Source organism: Nyctereutes procyonoides, unplaced genomic scaffold (assembly GCF_905146905.1).
Source record: "Nyctereutes procyonoides isolate TBG_1078 unplaced genomic scaffold, NYPRO_anot_genome, whole genome shotgun sequence".
In the NCBI taxonomy this organism is placed as follows: Eukaryota; Metazoa; Chordata; class Mammalia; order Carnivora; family Canidae; genus Nyctereutes; species Nyctereutes procyonoides.
In genome coordinates this window covers 30,708,720-30,736,626 of record NW_026575120.1, presented here as the reverse complement: position 1 = coordinate 30,736,626, position 27,907 = coordinate 30,708,720, and the positions used below count along the sequence as shown (strand labels likewise).

Sequence of the window (27,907 nt, the reverse complement as noted above, 5' to 3'; positions counted from 1 at the left end):
CAGTTTTTGAGGGAAAAAAAATTCCATTTTTCTTTTGCAATTATATCTAATGAGTCTTCAAGAGAAGACCATTCATTCAGATGCCTACCATTCCAGAAATGTCACAAGAGACAACTTCCCAAATCCAACAACCCCTAAGTAAGCCTAATACTGGCTGGAAAGGAAATTTCCACCTGAACCATAAATATGTCATCAATTAAGCCGACCGGCAATAGAACCCATGGAGTCAATGACCAATTTTTAATATGGAAAGGATCTGTAACCCACACAGAAGCACCAGATAATCAGAATCTCCTATTTTCGTGTGGAGCTCACAGATTCATTTGGTTGCAGGCCAGATTTATCTTATTTTGAAATGCCTGGGCTTATATTTGCTGGTATAATCAGAGTTCACATGAAGTGTGTGTGTGTGTGTGGGGGGGGGAGGTAATTCAGTAGGATGCTTAGCAGCAGAGAGAAGCCGGTCAAAAAATAGAAGGCGGCGGCGGGGGTTGGGAGGGGACAAACAAACAAACAAACAACAAAAAGCCACAAGTCCCAACAGAGCGGATAATCCACAAATAGATCACTGAAAGGAAAAAAAAAAAAAAAGAAGAAGAAGAAGGAGAAAAGAAAAGAAAACGCTCCTCTCCCGAGCAGCCTTAATAAAAATGATCTGGACTCCTGACGTTTAACAGTAATTCACCTCACTTAATTCACTTCCCCAACTTGACTTTTCAGGGGGCCAAGACGGGGCATTCCCCCCCCCTTTTTTTTTCCTTTCCCCTTTCTGGAAGTGTATGCTGAAAGAATCTGTACAGAAAAGAGGGAAGGAACGGACAATTGCCAAGAAAGCTCTGAAACAGGTGGGTCAGACCGAGCAGCAGCAGCAGCAGCAGCAGCAGCATCACAGATACTTAAGGGGCAGCTTTAAAATGACAGATGTGCTTAAAGCAGAGGCTGCACCTCAGAAGGCGCGCGCCAGTGTAGCAGGCAGAGTAGGGGCGGACTGCAGAGGGGAGGGGGGGCAAAGGCTAACTCTGGGGTGGGAGCGGGGGCAGCAGGAAAAACACACACACAGCAGGACGAGGGGCGGGGGCACGGGGAGTGGGGACCGGTGAGCGGGGACCGGTGAGCAGCAGCGGCTCGGGTCGGAGTGCAAGTGATGGCTCCGGGCCGGGGAGGCGGCGGCTCCGGGACAAGGACGCCAGGCAGAGGGCAGGGGGGAACACCAGGCAGGGGGGAGTCCCGAGCCCCGGGATTCGTGCCCCACGGAAGCGCAGGGCGGAGAGCCCCGGACGGGAGTGCGCCTCGGCTCCCCGGCTGGGGACGTCTCGCAGGAGTCGCCGCTGCGCCGCCTCCAGCCCCGCTCCCTCTCCCCGGTGCTAACTGCTGTGGCGTAGAGGGGAGAGCGGGGAGGGGGGGGGGGCGGCGGGGAGGAGGAAGGCCGAGGAGGAGGAGGAGGAGGGTGAAGGCGAAGCGGGGGGTGGGGAGGGAGGGGGGTGCGGCCTGCACAGTCCCAGCGAAGCCTCCGCGCTCTCGTAGCCGGTCAGCCCCGGGTTTCCCCTAAGCCCAGCCCCGCACGGACTCACCCGCCTGCCTTGCCTCGCTTTCCCCTCAGCCGACTCCACGCGCTGCCGCGTCCTCACGGGAGACCACTGAACGAGCTTCGGGGACACAAAAACTCTTCAGAACCGGGCCTGATTGCTTCCGCGAGTCCGACCTTTACGGCTGAGAGACGGACTCTCAGCTTTCGGTGGGTTCCACAGCCAGACGGGCCACCATCTTACATTAGGGTAAGACTCCTCGGGCCTGCGGTGCGCAGGCGCACGCCGATCCGGCCGGGAGGGGCGGGGGGAGGGGCGGGAGGAGAGGCGGGCGGCCGCGCCCGCAGCACCCTGGGAGTTGTAGTCCGCGGAGGATGCCCGCCCAGCTGCAAGCCGGGAGTTGCAGTTCTGGCGCCCCCGGGGGCGGACTTGATGCCCGCCTCACGTGGCTGTTCGATTCACCACCACCGCCTTTCTCCGTGTTTTGCTTCGTTCTGCGCCCGCCTGTGAAGCCCCGCTGGCCTGTGGCCGGCGGGCTCCGCCAGCCGCTCGGAGTCCTCGGGGTTTGCTCAGGAATGGGATTCCAGAAGTCCAAGCGAGCTTCAGCACTTTGGAGGGGAGCCGGCTCGGGCTCCTCTGTGCCCCGCCCCCACCGCAGGTACCTAAGGGGGCGGGGTCGAGGCAGGGGGCGGGTGGGAGGAGCGCGGGGTTTGATCTAGGGTGAGAATTTGCGTTTGGGGCCGTGTCTGTCCGCGGAGAGGGAGCGTTGACTGGTTTCCCGTGTCTGCGCGCGGCCGAGCCAGCAGCACCCGTGGTCCCCGCCTCTTCGTGCATCTCCAGCGAAGAAGCATCCCCCCCGGACCGTCCTGTACGGAGGTGAGCGAGGGAACGGCGGACCCACGCACTTGCACGAAAAACGTGTTTTCCGACGAGACGCAAATGTGACAACAGTACGCGGACTTCGCTGCAAGTTAGTTCGGTGTTTCACCTGGGGGGCTCCGCGCGTGAGGTTCCCGGACCACCGCGCACATCGGTACATCGCAAAGAACGTGAGAAGGCACCTGCAATCCCCGCAGCCCCTGCGAATCCCTGCAATTGAGAAATGCTCCTCAATCACGAAAATCAAGCCCCAGGTGGCCCTCACTTGTCTCCTAGAACTCTGCAGAAAGTGGCGCTCGAAGCCCTCCGGTTTGCTTATTGCGCGTATTCCTCGCCCATTCATGCAACCCATGAGCTCCTCCTGGGTGCCTGGCGCTGTTCAATACCAGGGAAGACGGTGGTGAGTAAAACGCAAAATTCCCTGTGTCTGTTCTAAGAACGCCTGTATCTATTCTAGCTGTGTAGGGGTGAAGGAAAAGGGGGAGGAGGCGATCAATTTTTAAAATATAGTATTGAAATGCATAGCGTATCGTCACGGATGAAAAATTTTAAAGCAGAAAAGGGAAATAAGGGAGGAGGTTGCAATTTTACATATGTGGACCTAATTTCATAAAAAGAACCCTTTCCGTTATTGAAGATGAGAACCGTTGCCTGAAGAACGAAAAGGGTAATCTTAGCTCTCCTCGTCTGTCTAATCCAGTGTTTCGCAATCTTGTTTTGACCCAACACACCTTTTTTCAAATGACACATACTTTCACAATGTCTCCTCTATTAGCCTAAAATGAAATTCGTAGATAATATAGCCTGCATACATGCCGGATTTGGTTTAAATCTAATCTAAAATATAAAAAGTATAAAGAAAGTAATTTATAATACAGTGACTCCTGTTTCAGTATATATATGTTCAGGCATGACCGTTCTAGGAAATCTAATCAAGTTATAAATCAAGTGTCTGCACTTATAAGTAAAATCCCCACGAATGTGAAAGCCACAACTGACACAGGTTTGGTGCTTTGGCCACCTCTGGTGGACGACACTAATCTGTTCTCGCTGTAGAAACATTCCTAAAATGTTCGCTGTTGAAATTATGTAAAAATAAAAAACAGCTTTGTGTTCATATGTAAAATAGGTCAGCTTTCAGGTGCAGCTAGTTATACACAGGTTTTTCACCTACACAGGGACATTTAAAAGCCAGAGGGACACAAAACTTTTCATTGAGGAACAGTCCCGTGTTTTACGATTCTAGGTTCCTGGCCTTTTCTCTTAAAGGCCAGTGATACCTTCTAGAGTATATAACACTAGAAGGCAATACCACCCCTGCTGAGGGTCATGCATTGATGGAGACTAACAGTGAAGAAGTGACATTTCCTGGATCGGTAACTAATTAGTGCTCTCTCATGCCAGCGCTTCCTTTACTGCTCTATATTTGCAAGTTTTCATATATGTGTATGTAAATATACACATATACATATTATATATATATAATTTCATTTAGATTTATCCATATAACATGTAATTCTCATACCATGTTTTTTAAAGATTTTATTTATTTATTCATAGAGACAGAGAGAGAGAGAGAGAGGCAGAGACACAGGCAGAGGGAGAAGCCGACCCCATGCAGGGAGCTCGACGTGGGTCTCAATCCCTGGTCTCTGGGATCACGTGCTGGACTGAAGGTGGCGCTAAACCACTGAGCTTCCCAGGGCTGCCCTCTCCTACCATTTTTAAAGTTAATTAACATTGAATTCTATTACCCAACTTGCTTAATGATTCCTCAGTGAGGGGATATATCATCTATTCATGCAATAAATGTTTTCTGCCTTCAAGCATTGTGTTAGGTGCTGGTAGCACAGTAAATCAGAGCTCAGCAAAAGCACTGTATCTGTCCTCATAGAACGTAGGAGGCAGAGATGAAATATTCAGGTATATAAATTTATATGATTATAACTGGTGATGAATACTGTGAAGATACATTTTTTAAAGATTTTATTTATTTATTCATGAGAGACCCAGAGAGAGAGGCGGAGACCCAGGCAGAGGGAGAAGCAGCTCCCTGTGAGGAGCCCGATGTGGGACTGCATCCCAGGACCTTGGGATCATGCCCTGAGCAAAGGCAGATGCCCAACCACTTGATCCACCCAGGTGCCCCGTAAAGATATTTTTAAGATGTTATGAGAAAGTCTAAGAAGGGGACCCAATTTTAATTAGTGAGGAAGAGGATAGTCAAGGAATATATTTATAGATGAAAAGAGGAAAAAATGCAGGGACATTGAGGTGGAAAAAACCTTTCCAGAAGGCTTGCTAGTACAGGGTGTGGTGAGCAAGGAGAAGAATGGCATAAGGTGGATTTAACAGAGGAGCAAGGACCAGATCATCCAGGGCCTTTTAGGCCATGGTAAGATATGTAGTTGTTTTTTTTTTTTTTTTTTAAGGATTTTATTTATTTATTCATGAGAGACACAGAGAGAAAGAGAGGCAGAGACACAGGCAGAGGGAGAAGCAGGCTCCACGCAGGGAGCCCTATGCGGAACTCGATCCCAGGACTCCAGGATCATGCCTTGGGCTGAAGGCAGGCGCTAAACAGCTGAGCCACCCGGGGATCCCCGGATATGTAGTTCTTATTTCCGTGAGAAAAATAAAGCCCTTGAAGGAAAAAGGCATGATATGATTTACATTTTTAAAAGACCATGCTACAAAAAAAGAGAGACCATGCTACTGAATGTCCATCACTGGGAAACTTATTAATTTGAATTTTGTACTAAGTCTCTGGAATGTTACAAAGCTATCTAAAAGAAGAGAAAGAGGAGGGTGCCTGGGTGGCTCAGTTGATTAAATGTCTACCTTTGGCTCAGATCATGATCCCAGGGTCCTGGGATCGAGCCCTGTGTTGCTTTGGGCTCCCTGCTCAGTAGGAAGTCTGCTTCTCCCTCTGCCTCTGCCCCTCCCCCAGCTTATGTGCGCTTTCTCTCTCTTTCTCTCTCGTGCTCTCTCTCAAATAAATAAAATCTTAAAAAAAGAAAATAGAGCAAGTAATTTAAAGAACATCTCAGGTATCCAGATGGCAATTCTGATTAGGGTAACAATGAAGATACAAAAGAGGTGATGAATTCCAGATAAGCCTTGGAGTCACCTGGGGGGGTACAGTCTGACTCTTGGTTTCTGATCTTGGGGTTGTGTGATTGAGCCCCATTGGGCCCTGTGCTCTCACTCAGGTGGGAGTCTCCTTGGGTTTCTCTCTCCCTTTTCCTTTGCTCCTCCCCCCTGCTCATGTAGTCTGTGCGCTCTCTCTCACTGAAATAAATAAATCTTTGGGGGAAATAAGAGATCTTTGGCCTTGGTAATGAACTGGGTTAGGGAAGTGTGCTCGTAAATGGCTCTTGGATTTTCTGATCTAAATGGTTGACTTCTTTGATAAAAGAAGAACGGTGAACATTCAAACAGAGAGAATGAAAACAGCTTCATTGGAGGAACTACAGGATTGCAGGGCAGTAACAATTGCACATTTGAAATTGGTGAACTTGACAATTATGGCAATTGTATTTTGTCCAACTCCATGATTTTTCTCCAACAGTGCTTACGTACTTAAGTCCTACCATGGCAGCAGGGTATAGTTGGGCTTATGTAGGCTGAAGGAGAATGAAAACAGGGAAGGGTTAATGGGCAACCAGCACCATGGGTTGTTTCTGATTTTGTCAACCTTCATAAATTATTAATATATGGATATTTTAAGTAAATAAAATTTTCAAGTTTCTCTTATGGTCTCAAATGTAGACCTGGTGGGCCAAAGGAAATGATCAGTTTTATGACCCTTGTCATGGCCAGATTTCTTTAATATTAATGAATATCAATACCACTTTGTGTGGGGGACCTTTTTCCAAAAACCCATTTACTTTGAGTTTTATCTTCTTTATTTTAATTATTTAGTGAGTAGTAGAGTGCTAATATTGAGTTTTGGTAGTGAGGAAAGCACTAAGCCCCTCAAACATCTTAGGCTTTAAAAGGGAAGACAGAGAACAAGTAAACAAAATAATAAGTAAATAAAACTCTACTTCTATGTTGTCAAAGTATTAGGAAGGAAAAAGAACTGAAATAAAGAACTATCAGGAGGGGATTTACTTTAGATTGGAAAACCTCTCTAAAGAGGTAACTTAGTCTAAAATTTAAAGGTTTAGAAGGGATTACCCGTTTAAAGAATGTCCTGTGCCAGACCAGAAGGCAGGAATGAGTCTAGCATATTCCAGAAATGGAAAGTTAGCCAGTGAGTCCAGGGCATACAAAGGCAGAGTAGTAGAAGATGAGTTTATGGAAGAAAGCAAAATCCAGATTATATAGGGTTCTACGTGGAATTTGGACTTTAAGTAGAGTAAGAAACGATTGAAAGGTTTGGAGGAGAGGAGTAATGTAGATCAATTTATTGTTTCTTTTTCTTTTTTCTTTTTTTTTAAGATTTTATTTATTTACTCATGAGAGACGGAGAGAGGCATGAGCAGGGAGCCTGATGCAGACTTGATCCTAAGCCCCTGGGATCACAGCCTGGGCCAAAGGCAGATGCTCAACCACTGAGCCACCCAGGTGCCCATAAATCAATATATCTTTTCAAAAGATCACATTGGGTCCTTGTAGGAAGTGGATCAAAGATAAGTGGCAAATGTGCAAGTAGGGAGACCAGTTAGGATGCTATTGCAGAAGTACAGCCTGGAGATAATCAGTGGCTTAGACTAGGGTGGGGCTGAAATTAGGGTTAGGTAAGGGAAGCCTTTACCTTGGGCACAAAATTTAAGCAAGCATCAAAAGTTGTAGTAATCAAGGTAAATAATATTTTGACATAACATTTTTAAAAATAAAAATTAATGCAAAAAATTCCACAATGAGCAAAATATTAAAATACAAAATAGAAGATCCAACCCTAAATTTAGAAAACCCTGCCTTGCTTTCTTCCCCCTAATCCTGCCCCTGGTTCCAATAAAACTTTATTTATGAAAATAGGTAGCTGGCCTACAGGCTGTAGTTTGCTAACTTTTTTTAAAAAAAATTATTCATTTATGGGGGAAATACAAATGGCCCATCGGTATATACCCTACAACCAAACAGTTCCACTCCTGGGCAGAAGGGTGTATGTACAAACAAGTGTGTATAAATCTGACACCTAGAGACTCAATGTACATTAGTTGCAATAGCAAAAGCACTGGAAACAACCCAAATGTCAAAGTACAATGGATGAAAGTAGTTTATTTAATATGGTGTAATCTATACAGAAAAACCCCCCAATTTTCAATTTCAAATGATTTTCTCTTAATTTCCATGCCCACTGTGGGGCTTGAACTCATAACCCTGAGATCAAAGCTCACATGCTTTACTGACTGATCCAGCCAGATGTCCCTCGAATGATTTTCAAAAACAAAACATAGGGCAAAGGAGAAAAGTCACAGATGAATATATAACAATAATCTGATACATTTTACACAAAGTTCAAAAATAGGCACAACTAAATAACATTGCCCAGAGATAGAGTTAAAATCACAAAGAAAAACAAGGACATGTTTTATACAAAACTCAGCACTCAGTTATCTCTATGGGGAGAAAAAGGGCCATGATCTGGGACAGGTATGCAGAGAACTTGTTTCTTAATGAATCCTGTAGACACATAGGTGTTCATGTTACTATTATTTTTAAGAGATACAAATACATCTTGTATTTCTCTGTGTGATGTTTCACAATGAAAACAATTATTCAAGGACATACTCATCAAAGAATTGAATTAGTTGTCAGGTTTTCCCTTCCTGAAAGATACTAATTTTTTTTTAAGATACTAAAATTTTTGCAGACATTAATCTTTTGCAGTCATTCAAGAGATAGATAATATCTCTCTTACTCAACTTTTCTTACTCAACTTTTCCACTTATGGAGATAAATACAGTATAATTTACCAAATCCACAGATTAAAATAGAAAAAACATATAATCGGTCTAATAGATGCAAAAAAAAGCTTTCAGTAAAAGTCAATGCTCAATGATTAAAATTTACATTTTTGCAAACTAGGAATAAAAGGGAACTTCCTTAATCCACTAGAAACCCACAGCAAAAATTGCACTTAATGAGGGAATTTCAAAAGCATTTTCTTTAAAACATGACAAGAAGGTTCACTATTACCATATTTACTATTTAGTGTCATAGTGGAGAGTCTAGCCAATGTGAAAAGACATTAAAAGGAAACGAGATAGAAAAACTTCATTATGCATAGGTATTATGATTGTCGGTATAGAAATTCCAGAGAATATATGAACAAACAATGAAAACTAAAGAGATTTCAGCAAGGATGTCGGATTCATCATCAACACACAAAAATCAGTAGCATTCATAGATATCAGCAATCTCAATAGGAAACAATTTAAAAATGCATATGACAGAAAATAGTAAAATTTGTTATGTTTGGGGACTGGGTTTTTAACCTTGTGGGATTTTTCTGGCTTTTGGTAAGTCTGCAAGATGATTCTGACCAACCTTTCCCTTTATTGTGCAAAAGGGGGGCAGACACCACTAAGTCCTGCATACTGTAAATGCAAAATAAGATTTGGTGGGGAGAACACACTGGAGATGCAGTAAGGCATCATTCCTCATTATCCCACACAGACATATGCTTAATTTAAGCCTGTCATAAATAGCCTGGTATACCCTTACAAAAAAATGTGGAGGTGGGAGGTAGGAGTGCTCCCAGGACCACACTCCTGTGATATTTTAAGTATGTATAGAGAATGGGATCGGGGAACATCAAGGCAATAAAGAGAACCTCCTGGTTGGGAAGTGACCTGTCAGTGAGGAAAAGCTTCTGGAGCTTGGGTTCTAATAATGGCCTTTTTTTTGGTGTTGCAATAATGCCGGTCTGTTGAGCCAGATTCTTGCTAGGCTACTTGTATGATTAGCTATTGCCACAAAAGTTCAGTGTAACAAACTACCCCCAAAATGCAATGTCTTAAAAGAACTATCATTTGTTTTCTCTCAGGTAGCTACAGGTCAGCTGGGGGGGGGGGGGGGAGGCAGGGAGGTTGGTCAATGTACCTAAACTGGGCTCATCTGAGTGACTCTGCTTCAAGCTGCAAATCCAGCTGGGGTTGTCTCCCCTGTGGGTTCAGCTCAGGATTGCTTTCATTTGTATTCATTCTGGGGCCCAGGCTGAAGGGCAGCAGCTTCCAGAGCAGAGCTCTTTTTGTGATAGTGCAGAGATGTGGGAGAGCAAGTCCAAATACACAAGCACATTTGAAGCCTCTCCTTGTGCCACTTTGTCAGCATCTTTGTAGTCAAGGCAAATCACATGACCGAGTTCAAATGGAAAGAACTGGGAGGTAGACACCTCTCATGGAGGTTGGGAGGAGTGCATATTTGCTGAACAATAATTTACCATGATACTGAAAGAGGGACCATCCAGATCTCTGTCTCTTCACTCTCTACTTTCTGGTTCTTGGGGGCTCTTTAAATATATATATTTTTTCCTTTCACTAAAGACCATTAAAAATTTGGGTAGGAGCACCTGAGTGGCTTGGTCAGTTAAGCATCTGCCTTCTGGTCAAGTCATGATCCCAGAGTCCTGGGATCAACCCCAGCTTTGGGCTCTCTGCTTATCAGAGAGCCTGCTTCTCCCTCTGCCTGCCCCCTGTTAATGCTCGCTCTCTCTGTCAAATAAATAAAATCTATTAAAAAAAAAGAATTTGGATAAATACTGGAAGTATTTACTAAAAAGCATCAAAGTCGTACTAATAGAGTAGGCCTTGATCTGGGAAGGAATTGGAGCTTGAACAGATAAATTGAGGCCATTCTGTCCAAGGGGCATTTGCTCATGCAAAAAAAAAAAAAAAAAAATCTAAGAAACAAGCCTGCCTTTGGCCTGTGGTCAAAGATAAAAGATCCCCCTCCTTGGGGGAATATGTTGAAGGACTGCTGCTTTTACCCTGGTGTCATTAGCTTATTTAAGGGTAACAGCTGAAAATGGGGTGGCTTCGGGCAGCCCAGGTAGCTCAGCAGTTTAACACCGCCTTCAGCCCAGGGCATGATCCTGGAGACCCAGGATCGAGTCCCACGTCGGGCTCCCGCATGGATCCTGCTTCTCCCTCTGCCTGTGTCTCTGCCTCTGTGTGTGTATGTCTCTCATGAATAAATAAATTTAAAAAAAAAATGGGACCTGGGGCTAAAGGAATAGGAGTCAGAATTCAACGCATCTGAAGGTGGAGAATTTCTGCCTTTGACTGGGACCCTGGAATGCCCTACTTGTAGGGCATGTAGGTCACCCAGTCCTCCTCCTGACTGCTAGCACCATCAAGTACTTAGTAGAAGGAAACAAAAATTCTCTGGAGGAAGTCTACATTATCCAAGCTTTTAAATTATTCTTAAAAGTAATGTTTAAAATAAAATGTTTAAGAGGAGTACCTGCCTGTCTTAATTGGCGGAGCATGTTAACTCTTGATCTCAGGGTTGTGAGTTTAGAGCCCCATGTTGGGTGTGGAGCCTAAATTATAAAAAAGTAAATTAAATGTAAATAAAATGCCTAAGAAACGATAAATTATGGAATACATTTCAAGTCAAGACAATGCAGGATTGAACAGCAGATGCTCACCCCAATGAAATGATCATTAATGCACCCTTTTTCTCTCTTGTCTCAGTTCTCATCCTCCCTTATTTCCTGTTACTTCTTTGAATCTCCCATATAACTACTTTCACCCAAATCTGCCTCTGAAGGACTGCAAACTAGTACAACAAAGAGGCCCCTGGGTGGCTCAGTCGGTTAAGTGTCCAACTTTTGATTTTGGCTCAGGTCATGATCTCAGGGTTGTGAGATGGAGCCCCCCATTAGGCATAAGATTCTCTCCCTCTGTTCCTCCATACTGCATGTGCGTGCTCGCTCTTTCTCTCTCTCTCTGAAATAAGTAAATAAATCTTAAAAAAAAAACCCTAGTACAAGTAAACAATCACATAACCCCCACCACAATCAAGATATAAAACTGTCCTCACCCTGGGATCCCTGGGTGGCGCAGCGGTTTGGCGCTTGCCTTTGGCCCAGGGCGCGATCCTGGAGACCCGGGATCGAATCCCACGTCAGGCTCCCGATGCATGGAGCCTGCTTCTCCCTCTGCCTGTGTCTCTGCCTCTCTCTCTCTCTCTCTGTGACTATCATAAATAAATAAATAAATAATTTAAAAAAAAATAAAAAATAAAACTGTCCTCACCCTAATAAGTTTCTTTGTGCCTCTTTGCAGTCAGTTCTCTCTACCCTTAACCTCAAGCAGCCACTGACCCGCTTCTATTACTATCATTTTGCTTTTTACATATTTTCATATAAAATGGAAAACTGATTTTTTTCATCTTCTTGACTTTGTTGCATGAAGTTAAAGGGACTTTATTATATCTGCTTGAAACTGCTAACTTCACCCAAGAAATATCCTAGGGAGACTCCCATTTGTGTCTACTGATGGGATTTTTTTTTAAGATTTTATTTATTCATGAGAGACAGAGAAAGAAAGACAGAGGCAGAGACACAGGCAGAGGGAGAAGCAGGCTCCATGCAGGGAGCCCAACATGGGACCTGATCCCAGATCTCCAGGATCTCGTCCTGGGCCGAAGGCAGGCACTAAACTGCTGAGCCACCCAGGGATCCCTAATGCTGGGATTAACACAAGTCTGGACACATCTAGGAGACAGGGATACCCACTAGAAGTCTATCTGCAGATGATCTCAAGAATTTTTGAGAAATGAATCTCCAGGGAAGGACCTGGCATACAAGATTTTAATGAAACCTTAGTCCTTGGAGGACCAGGAGATACACTGAGTCAGTCATATTTGTTACTCAAATCTGCGTCCCAGTGCAGCCTTCTCTATAAATTGATATCTGAGTAATGTGGGCACCCAATCATAGGCGTGTGTAATGGGAAGAAGAGGAAATGTGAGCTATGAGTCAAATCTGAAAGAGCAATTTCCCTGAAATCTTTGTGTGACATTGGTATACAAGCATCGTGTTTAATATTCATAAAGTATGTAAAGTGTGATATCCAAAGCACACTTGCCCAGAATTCAGAGACCCTTTGGCACCTTGACAAATCCAGCAACCCTGCCATGATGATCCTTATTGAAGGAAGAGATGGCAACCAGAGCAAGTGACAGCTTGGTGAGCCCTAGCAGTGTGATATGGGCGCCTCCACATGGTTTGGTAGGCAGCAGATCCTCAGTTGTTACTGCTGCCGGGGTCCAGGAAGTAGACAATAGAGCCCAATTATAAGAATTTGGACTTCTGAGGTGCCTGAGTGGCTCAGTCAGTTAAGCATCTGACTCTTGATCTCACCTCAGGTTTTGACTTCAGGGTTGTTAGTTCAAGCCCTGAGTTGGGCTCCTTGTTGAGTATGGAGCCTACTTAATTAAAAAAGAGAATTTGGACTTCAGAGTCAGACAGGTCTGGATTGAAATCCCAGTGTCATTCTATCCTACCAACACAGGGTGCCCTGATATGCCAACTATTGGTGGATGTTTGATCTTTAACAATTCTTTTATTCCCTCGAGAAATTCTTATTGAGGACCTGCAGTATACCAGTCATCAGTGAGAATGTGGCAGATAGCAAAGCAAATCACTAATGGATGAAATGACAGGGCTCAAGCCCCTCTGTACTAGTATCACAGGGAATTATTCAACCTGCACGTGGTGCCTTACTATTTCCAAGTTATAAACTCTTTGCCACCTGCCACCAAGCTCTCTCTGAACAACTGAGTTTAGAATCTGCAGCTCTGACCTGGATAGTTTCATCAATTTCCTCTCGACTCTCTGCCCTTCCCTTCTCCTGCTCCCCTTTGCTGAGAGAGGAGCATTCATACATTTATCCGCCTACAGCCCTGATAACTTCATCAGGAGGGAGGAGGGAGAGAGAATCCCCAGAGAGACCAGTGTAGCCCTAAGTACCTTTGTTCTGCATTTGTCTTTTCTGATCTTACGTGAAGAGACCAAGGCTATGGTTCAGTGTTAGAGGTTATCCCACGTGGGACCCCAGTTCCAGGGCTCTCTGCTCCTGTTCTTGTTTCTGTGAGAGGCTGGTTCCAGCTGAGGTGTTTTTTGTCATATTCACTGTATCAGGGTTCCTGAATGCAAAGAACAGCCACGGACCCTGGCTAACATATGTGAAAAATACATTTATTAGAAGGATATTGGATGACTCACAGAATTGGCTGGGGAATGGAGAACCAGGCTTAGAAAATAGGCAGGAACCTGGGGGCAGGCAGCTGGAGCAGTCTGGTTAAAAGGACAAACACTGCAGGCATCACATCCATCACCAGTATTCTGCATGGTTCAAATGGCATGGTTGCATCTGTTGCATACTGCCTACAGGTAAAATCTGACTAATGATTCCTCCTTGCATCATTCATTGAGTCCTCGAAAGAGCATCTCATTGCAGATCCTATGTCACATACCTGGGCTTTTGCAGCCCAGAAACTCAGGCAAAACCAGTGGCATATTAATTGGTTGCCCTCTTTATTGCCTCCAGCTTCCTCTGGCTGGTACTCCCTTCCCCATATGGGAAGGAGAAGGGTTGGTCATGGGTCAAGATGCAAAATCATATTTGCAAAGAGGCTTCCATGGGTTTTGTGCTGGCCCTGTTTGGGCTCATCAATGTCTAGCCATTTTTTGAAAATTGTTATTTCTTTTTAATTCAATACTTGTCCTTAGTTCCCCACAACTCCCTTGTACTTTTCCCATCCCTTGTTTTGCCTCGTTTCATTACAACTTTATTTGAACCTGTTTATTCTGCTCTTTTCATGACTAAGACCCTTCCCACAGCTTTCATAATTTCTAGCTTGTAATCCTGTGTTCTGTATGTTTTCCAGCATTCAGGCCTTTGTACACTGAAAAAAATCTGTGCACTTGGAACTAAGGTTATCGTCCTGCAGCCATCCTGTTCTGCTATCTAAACACTTTAATTTGTAAACCATCCTACTCATAAAGAGGGTAACTCATTCCAAAAAATCCAGTTTTCCTTTGGATGTTACAAACCTCTAATTTCTGTTGTAGTTCATTATTCTCCTCAACTACTAGAGATTTAATTTTTTTCCTTTTTAAAAAAATTTTTGAGGGGTGCCTGAGTGGCTCACTCGGGTAAGCATCTGCCTTCTTCCACTTGGGTCATAAATCCAGGATTCTGGGATCCAGTCCCTCGTTGGGCTCCCTACTCCATGGGGAGCCAACATCTCCCTCTCCTTCTTCCTGCTGCTCCTCTTGCTTGTGTGCTCTCTCTCTGTGTGTGTGTGTCAAATAAATAAAATCTTAAAAAAAAAAAGTCTAAAAATTTTTGGAAATAACTACCTTAAAAATGTTTCAAAGAGCCTTCTTTTTCAGTGTTTGTCTGATGTTATTTTCCTTCTAAAATACCTGTGGTTGGGACGCCTGGGTGGCTCAGTGGTTGAGCATCTGCTGTCAGCTCAGGGTGTGATCCCAGTCAAGGGGATTGAGTCCCACATAAAGCTCCCTGCGGGGAGCGTGCTTCTCTCCCTGTGTATCTGCCTCTCTCTGTGTCTCTCATGAATAAATAAATAAAATCTTTTAAAAAATAAAATAAAATACTCGTGGTCTATATGTTTAAGTATATTCTTTCGGTATTGTTTGTAATAGCAAAATGTAAGTGCTAACTGTCCAGTGATAGTAGACAGGCTAAAGGTATTATGGAATATTAATAATGGAAATCTCTACAGTCACGTAAATGAATAATATGGATCTGTACATATACTAGTGTGGAGCCCTGTCCATCATCTCCTAGTATGTGGAAAAAAGCAGGGAACAGAAGTTTATGTATAGCATATTATCATTTGTGAAAAAAAAATGTGTATGCAAAGAGTATCTCCAGATGGATGTACAAGAAACCAGTAGTAGTGATTCCCTCTGGGGAAGGAATCTGTTGGCTCAGGAGTTTGGATGGGAGGGAGAGATTCTTTGCACTGTACGCTCAATGTGGTACCAAAATAAAATAAATTCTTTTTACTGGGGGTAAATCCAGAGACAGAGACAAAGACTATAATAATTTATAGTTCTTCTGGAGGACCTTGAAAAACTATTCAAAGATTTTTGGTTTGTGGTTTAAATATTTTCTGATTTCTCCTCTGGGTTAGATTGCCACAAAAACTTTAGGAAAACAGCATTTTGGGTTTCATTTTACTGCTTCGGAGAGGCTGATCTGCTTTTTTGAAGAGCCATTCTAGAACATAGAGGTTGGATGTCGAACTGTATCTTGCCTTCTATGTTTCTGTCTCTTCAACAAGTATTTACTGAGCACCAGCAGGTTCCTCAAGGCCCAGTGCCACACATTAAAGTGGCCTGTATGTTTCATACCCTGATGAGAATAAAGTGGGAGAAAATATGCACTTGATCACGATTAATTCTTGTTCCATTGTTCAGGGCACAGTTCTGTGTGATTTTTCTCATTCCAAGTCCTTGAAATACCAATAAAGAGACATAAGAGTAAAAAAGAAAAATCCTTATATATCCAGGTGCAATTACTTCCCAACTGTGCATTTTGTTTTCTCCTGGTATTCCAGTAGATATCAAATATTATTTAAGAAATGAGCATCCTATTTTCATGGCATAAGCTTTTATAGACAAACCAAGTAATTAATAAGCTATGAAAATATCATAGCAGAAGTTTCTGTTTGAATATTTAAATATTTATGTTTCATTGTATTTCAATATTTTTCACAGTTTACTTAGAATCTGAGGATATCAGCAAACTAATGCATGTTTGGAAATTTTAAAAATCTTTAGCCTTTTTTTCCCATTTGGCACTCTACTGACATGTTGCAATGCAATGAGAATTCAGTTCTTTAATTCTTGTCCAAAGATTTTGACAGCTATTTCCACCTTGAGACATTTGTAGAGACTAAATAAAAAGCAGAGTAACTGAGACAGAAATATCTGGTATTTCACTCAGCCAAGTTACAATTGTAATGTCCATTGTCTTTCCACTGGGGGAAGCCAATGAAAAGTGAGAAAACTGAATCCATGAAGAAGCCCCTAAGAAAACAAAAGCCTAAGGAACAGCAGCCCCAGATTCTGTATTACATACAGATATTTTATTCACTCATTCATGTATTCATTCAGCCTATTAGCAAAGAACGTGGACTCTGAAGTCAGCCTCAGTTATAATCTTGACTTTGTTACTTATTGCTGGTCTATGACCTTGTCCAAATTACTCAATTTCTCTGTGCCTCAGTTTTACTTAGCTGTAAAATCGTACATACCTCATAAGATTTTTAAATATTTGTTCTTTGCACAATACCTGGCACATGGTAAACATTATAGAAGAGCTTGTGAGATTAATAATTATTTGAACAAGTCTGCATTGAGCAACTATGATGGTCCAGGCATTGAGCCAGGTGCTTAGGTTACAGTGATAAATGAGCAAGTCACAGCATCTGTCTCCATACCTTGGAGACTATGGGAAAGAATTAAATAAGTGATTACAGAAAATGTAAGGAGTGTTTGGACAAGGAATGTGTAAAGGGTTAGGAAGCACAGTGAGGAGGGACGTCCCTGAGGTCAAAGCAAAAAATGGCTGTTCTTGGAAGGAGTTTCGCATTGAAGAGGCAGTACAGTATAGTGGTTAAGTGGCCCTGGGAAGTCCAGCTCTCTGGCTTTGTAGCATGGCCCCTCACTTTTACTGCTTGTGTGATTTTGAGCAACTTACTTAACCTCTCTGTACCTCGGATTTCTCATCTATAAAATGGAAATCATAATTGTACCTGCCTTTTTGAGGCAAGATTAAATGAGTTTACATATCTAAAGTACTTAAACAGTACCTAGAATATGGTAAGCATTACATAAGTGTCTTAATAATAAGTAGTACTTGAGTGTTTTTATTACCTGATAATTCTTATCACATCGTGAAAATAGGATAATAATATGATACTATTAGAGTGAATCTTGTCTAGCTCTCTTTAATTTCACTTCCCTTTTTATGAGATACATGAAAATTTTAGAGCATTATGTTTTTCCTGCATCTTTTGCCTAAATCAATGTAAACTAAAAGCTTCCTCCCTATTTCCTCTCCTTTTAGGTCTAGCTTTTAGAACAGGTTGAAAGGGGACCTTTAAAATTGTAAGAGCCGGAGAAGTGTTTGGCTGGCTCAGTCCATAGAACATGTGACTCCTGACCTTGGGGTCATGAGTTCAAGCCCGACATTGTATATAAAGTTTACTTAAAATTCTAAAATCTGGAGCCATTGCATTTATAGATAATACCAGCATGCCTTATAATGTTATTTGGGCATTTCTCTTCTGGAAAGAGCACTGAACTTGTAGTTAAAGACTTAGATTTTATGCCAAGCTGTGTGACTCTTTGGATGGTCTTGAACAAGTCACTTAACTTGTCTGAGCTTCAGTTTTCTTATCTGTTAAAATTGGAGAATAATAATTCCTCATTTACCTAGTTGGTATAAAGACAGATGAGGTAACATATGAAGGAAGGTGGACTTCATAACCTGCAAAAGTCCATGCAATTAGATATGCAGTTGATCTCACATGCGGAATGTAAAATGGTCAAATTTATAAAAGCAGAGAGTAGGAGTGGTTGCTAGGGGGTGAGGTGAAGGTCAAAAGGTACAAAATTTCAATTATGCAAGATGAAGAAGTTCTGGAGATCTGCTATACAGCATAGTGCCTTAAACTAACAATTTGTTAAGAGGGTAGTTCTTAAGTGTCGTCACACACACACGTACACATACGAATAACAGTGATAATGGAGGAGGGAGGAAACTTTGGGAGGAGTTGAATGTATTTATGGTCTTGATGGTAGTGATGGTTTCACAGGAACATACCTATGATCAACCTCATCAAGGCGTATGTATACATTAAATCTGTACAGCCTTTTACGGGTCAATCATATCTCAAAAAAGTAAAAAAAAAAAAACATTAGAAATACAACACATGCATTTGCCTCTTGTAATATCCGATCTAGTTTCCAACACATCTGGCGACTCTTGTGTCCCATTCCTGTTGCCCAATAAATCTACAGCCATGTGTCCCAAAGCTTTGGCTACTAACATCAATTCCAGATTAATCAAGGAATCTGATTAGGGCTTACATTGCAAGAGGGGTAGGTTTGTAAGTATGGGAGAGAAACTAAAATTGCTTTCTTCTTTTTCTCCTCTATTTCCTGAAAAACCGTTGATCCACCCATTTAACAGAAGGAGCAGAGGTAAGAGGAGCTCTTCTTCCTGTTCCTTATCTGTATTTTTACAGTCCTTTATATCCATCTGTATCACATGGACCGTCACGAAGTATTGTGGTTCTGTGTTGATCTCTCTGTTACCCCTGCAGACCTTTTTTTTAAAGAATTGTTTTTCATGGTGGGTTCTCCATATGTTTGCTGGGTTGAAATTACCTGAATGAAATGTAATACAATTGAAGCTATTCAGAGCTCAGAGCATATTTCACACACACATAGATCAAGTGATTAATTCAAAAAGAGTTTCAAGGGGGTTAAAAATAGAAAGCCGAATCCAGGCAGTTTTGTTCAGAGAATGTTGGAGGGGGTAAAACAGCTCTGGCTGCAGGCTAGGGTCTTTGTTATGAGAAAAATGTAAATAGGAAGAATTGCAAAATACCACCAGGGAAATGTCTGGGTGTTTTTGAACCTTTGGCAGAGATGAATTTTGGTCTGGAATACACTTTCTTCCCTTCCCTCGTGTCTCTAATCTTAGTCACATCTTAACCCAGGAGCACGTAATAAGCAAAATTTATAGAAATATTTTTCTAAGCCTTGTTCCCTTAAAATTATGACCTAGCACATTTCTTCCCCCACCAATAATTTTGGAGCTAACATGGTATATCAATACGTAAACTGCGTGTCCTGGCTTTTCCACCACAGTTTTGATTGAAAATATTGTCTCTCAGCATCAGACTTGACTCATTTTTGGTTCATATTCATGGAGGTCCTATAATAAATAAATAGTGTGAGAAAACTGCTATATGACATTATTTTCAAGACATTATACTTTATTTGATTTGTTTTTAAAGTAGGGTAGGGAGGATATTTGAATTCTTTTTTTTTTTTTTTTAAGATTTTATTTATTTATGAGAGACACAGAGAGAGAAGCAGAGACACAGGCAGAGGGAGAAGCAGGCTCCATGCAGGGAGCCCGACGTGGGACTTGATCCCAGGTCTGCAGGATCAGGCCCTGGGCCAAAGGCGCCACTCAACCACTGGGCCACCTGGGCTGCCCCGGATATTTGAATTCTTAAATTTTTTGAACAAATTCCTGTACTTCACCAACAATAAAAAAACAAACAAAAAACAGGTAAATGAAAGTTAGATGCCATTTCTAAAGAAAATCTTACTAATAACATATTTTAAAATAGTAATATTTAGTGTTGGTAAAGGTTGGACAATCAGGTACATTCTCTGGCAGAAATGTAAAGACCTTAAAACAGTTTTGCAATTCTAATTGAGAGTATTTTTTTAAAAATTCATGTATATTAAACTAATAATGTGGGCAGCCCGGGTGGCTCAGCGGTTTGGCGCCGCCTTCAGCCCAGGGCGTGATCCTGGGGTCCCGGGATCAAGTCCCACATCGGGCTCCCCGCAAGGAGCCTGCTTCTCCCTCTGCCTGTGTCTCTGCCTCTCTCTCTCTGTGTGTCTCTCATGAATAAATAAATAAAACCTTAAAAAAAAAAAAACTGTTACTTCTAAGAAAACTTTCTAAGAATGTGGACAATGATTCATACATAAAGGTGTTCACTGAAACATTTATAACAATGAAAAATTAGAAGAAATCTAAATAATCACTCTTAAGAATTCAGCTACATTCATTTAGGAACATACACTGAATATGCTGACTTTTGAGTTCTTAGCACGTAACGTTCTCTGAATAAAATAACAAAGTTGAAAATGGTTGATTTTGAGGACAATTTAATGATGAAGGCAATGCTCATAATATTCCTATAAAAAATATAAGAAACATATATATATAATTTGCTTACATTAATATCTATATGCCCAACTAAAATTAAATCAAGGTGTTGCCTATAGGATTGTGGCTAATTTCAGTTTTTATTCTTTGCACCATTCTGTGCTTTCTAAATGCTCTGTAATGAGCATGGGTTATTATAATCAGAAAAAATATTATTAAAAATTATGGGGGCTTGGGGTGCCTGGATTACTCAGTTGGTGAAGCATATGCCTTTGGCTCAGATCATGATCCCAAGGTTCTGGGATCCAGCCCTGCATGGGGCTTCCTGCTCAGCGGGGAGTGTGCTTCTCCATCTCCCTCTGCCCCTTCCCCCTTTACTTGTGCTCTCTCTTTCTCAAATAAATAAAAATCTTCAAAAAAACAATTATGGAGTCGTAGTGAACTTCAGCATAGAGATGAAATATTACACATAGCTAGATGGGGTGAGTGAGGGAGTCAGAAGTTTGTTTAAGAAATTCTTGCTTGGAAAGAGCATCACAGAGGATCCAGGGATCAGAGTTCACCTTCGCCAGTTGTAATCCAGAAGATATTTAAGTGCTGAGAACTCAGTAAGCCAAGCTCACGGAAGAATCAGGTTTGAACATGCTTAAAAAAATTAAGAACTTCTCTGACTAGCAAGGGAGATGGTCATAGAAGAGATCACCCCGCATTGAGGAGGCTGTTAATAACAGCCAATAGTTCTGAAGTCACACAGTGGGATAGAGCACTGTCTCCTAGAAGGATCAGCCACCCAGACAGGTCTTCCTCCTCTGTGCAGGAAGGTGGAAATTAAGTAATTAATTATTCATATGCTCATTCATTTATTTGTTTATCCAAGATATTAAGTACCTCTTAAGTGGTGGGCACTGTGCAAGTCCCAGGGGATATATTGGTGAATAATATACCGGAACCATACTAGAGGCTGAACAGGTTGGGTTTATTAACCCGTTGCTTTGCCAGAGAATACATACCATGGGGAACCATGGGGCATTTAGTTAAGAGGGTGTTAGAAAGGACTTAAAGGATTTCAAGTTAGGTTAGGTAATTTTGGGAAAGGTCCCAGGAAACAGAGGGTTAGTCTGTATCGAGTGCTTTCAGGAAGTGAGGGCAAGTCTATGATTGGGCATATCAATATATCTCATTTATATGGAGGCTGTAGCTGTAATTAGGAAAGAAGTGGCAGGCACTCATATTAGCTGAAGAGAAAATATTTGGTATTTTGTAGGTTAGAGAATGTTAATGTTTTCTCTGCTCAGGTATGATTATGAGGGGTCTTGTTTTGGTCTTGATTCATCATGGTCACAAAGTGCCTTTGTCTCATGTTGATGTTGTGTAATACTGTGATATTGTTTATGTTCATTGAGAATATACCAAGACCTGGCTGTGAGTGCTGCGCCAGCCAGCTCATAGCAACACCAAGCCCTAAGTGATAACATCAAGTCAGTTCCTGGATATCAGGGGACTTCTTTTCTCTTTCCCACAAATAAATAAGTAAATGTAGAACTTCAGATTATGCTTAATATTATAAAAAATGAATAGGATTCAATGGTAGAGAATCAAGGGTGGTAAAGGATCCATTTATACAGGTTCATTGAAGAAAGCTTCTCTTAGGAAGTTAATATACCAGTCAAGACCTGAAGCATGTTATGTGTGCTTATGTGTATATGGATCATGGATCACAGTGTAAACTGTATTTCTATTTTTTTTAATTGGGCACCCACACCCAGTGTGGAGCCTGATATGGGGCTTGAACTTAGGATCCTGAGATCAAGACCTGAACTGAAGTCAAGAATCAGATGCTTAACCTACTGAACCACCCAGACCACCCCTAAAATGTATTACTTATTGTGGGTGGCCATAAAAAAAAATCAAAAGCCATTGCATGATGAAGATATAAAAAAAAAACATGGATAGAAGAGTGAGAAGAGATTAGGGTAGCTCATACAAGGCCTTATACATAAGGACTTGCCGTTTTAAGTTTTAGGTTGATCAATGTAAAATCATTTATTTTCATTTTGACCAATGATTTCACTTGGTTCAACCTAATACAGTGACACCTTGTTAAAGGTTTTAGGCAGAGGAGTGCCAAAACTGGATTTACATTATAAAAAGATCACCCCACCTGCTGGGTAGAGGGTATATGGGAAGCAGGTGAGGAGGGCAAGGAAAGGTCATTAAGGATGTCCTTGCTTTGAAACAACCCTGGTCTTCAGACTGGCTGGCTTGGAAATCTGTTTTGTTAAATACCCATTGGAGTGTGGGCAGTAGGAAATTGACTCATGCTTAAAAAAAATTCATAAAGGGGTTCCTGGGTGGCTCAGTCAGTTCTGACTCTTGGTTTTCAGCTCCAGGCATGATCTCAGGGTTGTGAGATCAAGCCCCATAGCCTGGCATCAGGCTTCAAGTTTAGTGCGGAATTTACTTAAGATTTTCTCTCTCCTTCTGCCCCTCCCCCTGCCTATGTGCTCCCTCCTTTTCTCTCTCAAATAAATAAATCTTTTTAAAAAATAATTCATAAGAGATTGATTATGGTAAAGTCAGAAATGCCAATTTATTAATCCACAGTGAGAAATGAAACTATCAAGCAACTAAATACTTAAAATCACTGCTTAGTGCCATCTCTTTATGTGGGCAGCTGAATTCAAATCAATAGATTGCTGGATAGGATTGCAAGAAATCAGAGCAAGGGGAATTAATGAGAGCCACTGCTAACAAAATTGGTTTACATGACCTCTAGTTGGAAATACATTTTGCCTGAAGACCTAGTTTACACTACACAAAATATAGCTGAAACAAAATTTTTACAAATCAGAACATGCCCTTATTACTTAGAAGACACTGATACTTTCTGTTATAACCTATTTTGTTTTTTATTTTTTGTTTGTTTGTTTTTTTTTTTTTTTTTTTTTTTAGTTAAAAAAGTTGAGGAATGGGCCAGATTATTTTAGGATCTACTAATGAATGGGTCATAAGGTACAATTTGAAAATCACTGAGTTGGTTCATCTTAACGCTAGTTGACATCACACTGTGATCATCTAGGTTGGGATGGTGCCCAACAGTAGTACTTCTAGACTCAGGGAGAGCCTGCAGGCTGCCCTCTGCAACAGCCTCCTGGCTTTCCTTTCATGTCTCACAGCCTTAGGCCATCTCCCAAGGCTCTGTTCCCCAGTATCCTCCAGCCTTCCTGGGGGCCTTCCAGTGCAGCACATTTGTCAGCTCAAAGTTGGTTTCCATCTCCTGGGTAATGAGCAGCACCTGCTTGAACTAGCCCCGTTCTCAACTTGTCTTTACCCTTCTCAGGCTGGGACAGAAGCAGGGTGAATCACCTGCCCAGCTAACCGGCCAGTGTCCCAAAATTTAACTAGGCTACTCAGTTCCATATTTCAGAGTCAGCAAATTGAGGTTAGATATAAGAATACAGTTCTACCTCCAACAGAAGTCCAGGACTGATTGGATCAGCTGATGACTCTGCAATTAGAGTCATGATTCAAAGTCCCCAGGAGCCAGTAGCCCAGCAGTGGCCCCTGCAAGCGAGATTTCCCCCTGGTTGGTCTGTACTTGGTGCTGATTCAAGCTTCCTGCTTGAATGAACAGCAAATAGCTGCTTCTCAGAGCTCCATAAAGTCACCCATCCATGAACAGGTTGGGGTGGGGGTGTTGTTGAGATGAGTCAGAGGTCAAGAAAGCCAAGATGGCCCATTGTGGGGAGTTACCCTCTAGGGAGACCCAGATTCAGGTGTCATCCTAATCTCTTTTGGTTAGCCCTAAGTGGGAATGTCCTGCATAACTGAAAGTAGTACTGCTTCCCATCTCTACTTTCGAGTCCTGGACTGGTCCTGCTTGTTGAAAGGATTCTTGTATTTATTCTCCAGTCCCACATCTCTGAAATGGAATTATTCCTATTCAGAGTACTCAAAACACTACAAAAAGAGAAGCAAACATTTTGTGACATGGTGCCTAATAAAATAGTAACAAGATAACAGAATGCCCCAGAATCCAAGAATGAGGTTAAAAAACGGTTCTCCTTGGGGGGCTGGCAGGGCCTGTGCCTGCGGGAGGAGTAGGGCTTGATCGCCACTGAGTGCAGCAACCTGGAGGCTGCAGTGTGGCCCCAGCTCCTCCAGAAGAGGTGGGTGCGTGCCCTGGTCTTGGGGCTCTTGCTCATTTGCTTCCCCAGCTGCGCCTTCAAGCAGGAGGATGAGCAGGAGGAAAGGGCAGCGAGGAATTGGAATCTCCTGGTCCAAGATGCCCCCAGCCCATTCTATGGAAAGCGCAGTGTAACTGGGGCAGCAGTAGTGGGCTTGGCCCCCAGTGCTGGAGCTCCATTTAAGGGAAGTACCTCATCACCAACTAGGACACATGGGTGAAAGGAAGGGTTTGCTGGTAAATGGCTGCTGTAACAACGTCCCTGGCACAAAGCAGCTCCACTATGATGGCTGCTTGCCCCATAGCTATCTCCCCCCCCACTCCTCACAGCGCTTATGCTTGGGAGGACTACACTGTCCTGCTGCCTGCAGCCCAGCAAGCCACTTCTCCTGGAGCACTTCCCTGCTCCGAGCAGCCACGGCATTCCAGATCTGCTGCATGGCACTGAAGATCACTTTGAATTGTGTTTCACCAAATGCAGGACCTCATCCCAGAGTGTGCAACACGAGAACACCTGTAGGAACCCCATAGCCAAGAGTTGCTCTGGAGAGAACCCTCCTGAGTTCTTTCTTCCCTGCATCATGGGCATGGCAAGGGAGCCAGGAAAGAATCTGTGGCCTGAATCCATGCTCCAGGATTCTCTGGTCCACTTGGAAGAAGAGAGATACTACACGCAAGCCTTGGCTTTGGCCAGTTCTTGTGTTGTATTCTTTGACCACATGCTCCGCTGGGCTTTACTGCGTGGAACTGTTCTGTAAAAGCAGCCGGAAATGGCAACAGGTCATGTTCAAGAACAAATAACAAGCGAGCTTGTGGAGGTGTTGGCAGTCTAGGGAATGTCTATCATTGAAGATTCATCGAGCCCAATAAATAAGGTTATTTATTGGTTTCTTTGGAGGAGTGTGAAAATGATAATGTTTTATATAGGAAGATGCCTTGCCTTTGATAGTCAAATATATTTAAGAACACTTATCTTTCCAAAGTAGTTTGTTCCCCCTAAATAAGCTTTCTCAGAGGATGAAGTGTCTGGCAATTGTTTTTTTAATGTTTGATATAAAAAAATCTAGCTTGCATTGGACTTTTTGGATTCTACATTCATTTGCGATGCTAAATCAAACATGTAAAAGGAATGTGCGTGTCTAAATGTTTTACAGTCTCGTTCTTTTTGGTACTCAGTCTGGTGTATGAGTCTGTATTACGTGGGCTGTCACTGGTATCAGCCTTTCTTTGGAGCTTATTTGAACTATTGAGCAATGTAACATAGATTTAATGTGAAAACAGCTTTAAAAAAAAGTTTACCTTGCAAATCCACAGTTCATTTATTCAGCTATCTGTTGAGCCAGGTAGTTCAGCTAGTTGCTGAAAGCTGGAGAGAAAGTTGGTCTCTACTCTCATACTTCTTAGTGAGTTAGCCATTAAACAATTTGCCAAATAATTAATTTGAGAGGGAAATTAATAATGATTATAAACTAAAATAGTGATTACACTGTTGCATGATTATACTCTTGCAAGAAATCCCGTCTTAATTCATTCAGGCTGTTATAGCAAAATATAATAGACCAAGTGACTTACAAACAGCCAAAATTTATTTCTCACGGTTCTGGGGGCTGGAAGTCCAAGATCAGGGTACCAGGGTGGGTAGGTGAGGACCCTCTTCCAGGCTGCACACTTTTCATTGCATCCTCGTCTCTTGGAAGGGGTGTGTGTGCTAGCTCTCTGGAGCTTCTTCTAAGGGCATTAATCTCATTCACCTCCTAATAACATCACATTGGGGATGGGGATTTCAGTATATGAATTTGGGGGAGGCAAACATTAAGACCACAGGAAATCAGGATGCCTGAGTGACTCAGTGGTTGAGCGTCTGTCTGCCTTCAGCTCAGGGCATGGTACTGGGGTCCTGGGATTGAGTCTCTCATCAGGCTCCCCAGAGGGAGTCTGCTTCTGTCTCTGCCTATGTCTCTGCCTCTCTCATGAATAAATAAATAAAATATTTTTAAAAAAGACTAGGAAATACTAAGAAACGAATACAAATATGTTATAGAAATTAGAAAACCAAAAAAAAGAAATTAGAAAACCAAGTCCAATCCAGAAACAAGAATGTATCCTAATCTCATCAAGAGGTTGCTGATTGAATTAATCCTGGAAAAAAAAAAAAAGAAAGAAAAACAGAACAAAGCGAAAATTTAACAGAAACAGAGTGGTCTGTCTTCCTGGGAAAAGAAAAGCAAAAGACCTAGATTTGTGACTGCCAGTGTTGTGTGGATAGAAGACCTTGGCTGCCTATCCAAAGATTTTTGCTGGATTATTAGTATCTGTAAGGTAAGCACACTAGAATTCTCTGCCGGGCAGCCCAGGGGGCTCAGCAGTTTAGCGCCTGCCTTCAGCCCAGGGTGTGATCCTGGAGACCCGGGATCCGGTCCCATGTCGGGGTCCCTGCATGGTGCCTGCTTCCCTGCCTGTGTCTCTGCCTCTCTCTCTCTCTCTCTTTCTCTCTCTCTCCCACTCTCTCTGTGTTCAAATAAATAAGTAAACAAATAAATCTTTTAAAAATAAAAAGAATTCTCTTTGCCATTTACTCCTTGTAACATAGAATTAGTAAGAGAGGCACCTGGGTGGCTCAGTTGGTTAGTGTCTATCTTTGGCTTGGGTCACAATTCCAGAGTTCCAGGATCAAGACCCCCGAGTCCATCCCCCCTGCTCCCGAGTCTGCTTCTCCCTCTCCCTCTACTCTTTCCCCCACTCATGCTCTCTTTCTCTCTCTAATAAATAATCTTTATTTATTTTTTTCTTTTTTTTTAATTTTATTTATTTATGATAGTCACAGAGAGGCAGAGACACATAGGCAGAGGGAGAAGCAGGCTCCAGGCACTGGGAGCCCGACGTGGGACTCGATCCCGGGTCTCCAGGATCGTGCCCTGGGCCAAAGACAGGCGCCAAACCACTGCGCCACCCAGGGATCCCTATTTATTTATTTTTTTAAAAGATTTTATTTATTTATTCATAGAGATACAGAGAGAGAGAGAGAGAGAGAGAGAGAGAGAGAGAGGCAGAGACACAGGCAGAGGGAGAAGCAGGCTCCATGCAGAGAGCCTGACGTGGTACATGATCCAGGGTCTCCAGGATCACGCCCTGGGCTGCAGGTGGCGCTAAACCTAAACCGCCTCGCCACCCCACCGGGGCTGCCCAATAATCTTTTTTTAAAAGAAAGAATTAGTAAGAGTCCTTTTATGATGGAAAAGAAACTGCTAAAATTGATTTCTTATTTTTATTTAAGGTTTTATTTATTTATTAGAGAGAGCGCGCGCGAGTGAGCATGAGCCAGGGGAGGGGCAGAGAAGCAAACTCCCCACTAACAGGGAGCCTGACTTGCGTCTGGATCCCAGGACTCCAGGATC

General features: G+C 42.6%; 1 protein-coding gene and 1 pseudogene across 6 annotated transcripts in view; one reads left to right on the top strand and one right to left on the bottom strand.

Moving 5' to 3' along the window:
- Positions 1-1,779, bottom strand: part of CNOT4 (CCR4-NOT transcription complex subunit 4) — a 141,445-nt gene extending 139,666 nt beyond the window's left edge. For all 6 annotated transcript variants that reach the window (XM_055334901.1, XM_055334903.1, XM_055334902.1 and 3 more), the window contains exon 1: positions 1,572-1,779. The gene's annotated coding sequence lies outside the window, so the exon portion shown is untranslated. The remainder of the gene's footprint in view (positions 1-1,571) is intronic.
- An 849-nt stretch (positions 1,780-2,628) lies between these two features.
- Positions 2,629-25,270, top strand: LOC129515731 (SREBP regulating gene protein-like; annotated as a pseudogene).
- Positions 25,271-27,907: the final 2,637 nt, after the last annotated feature.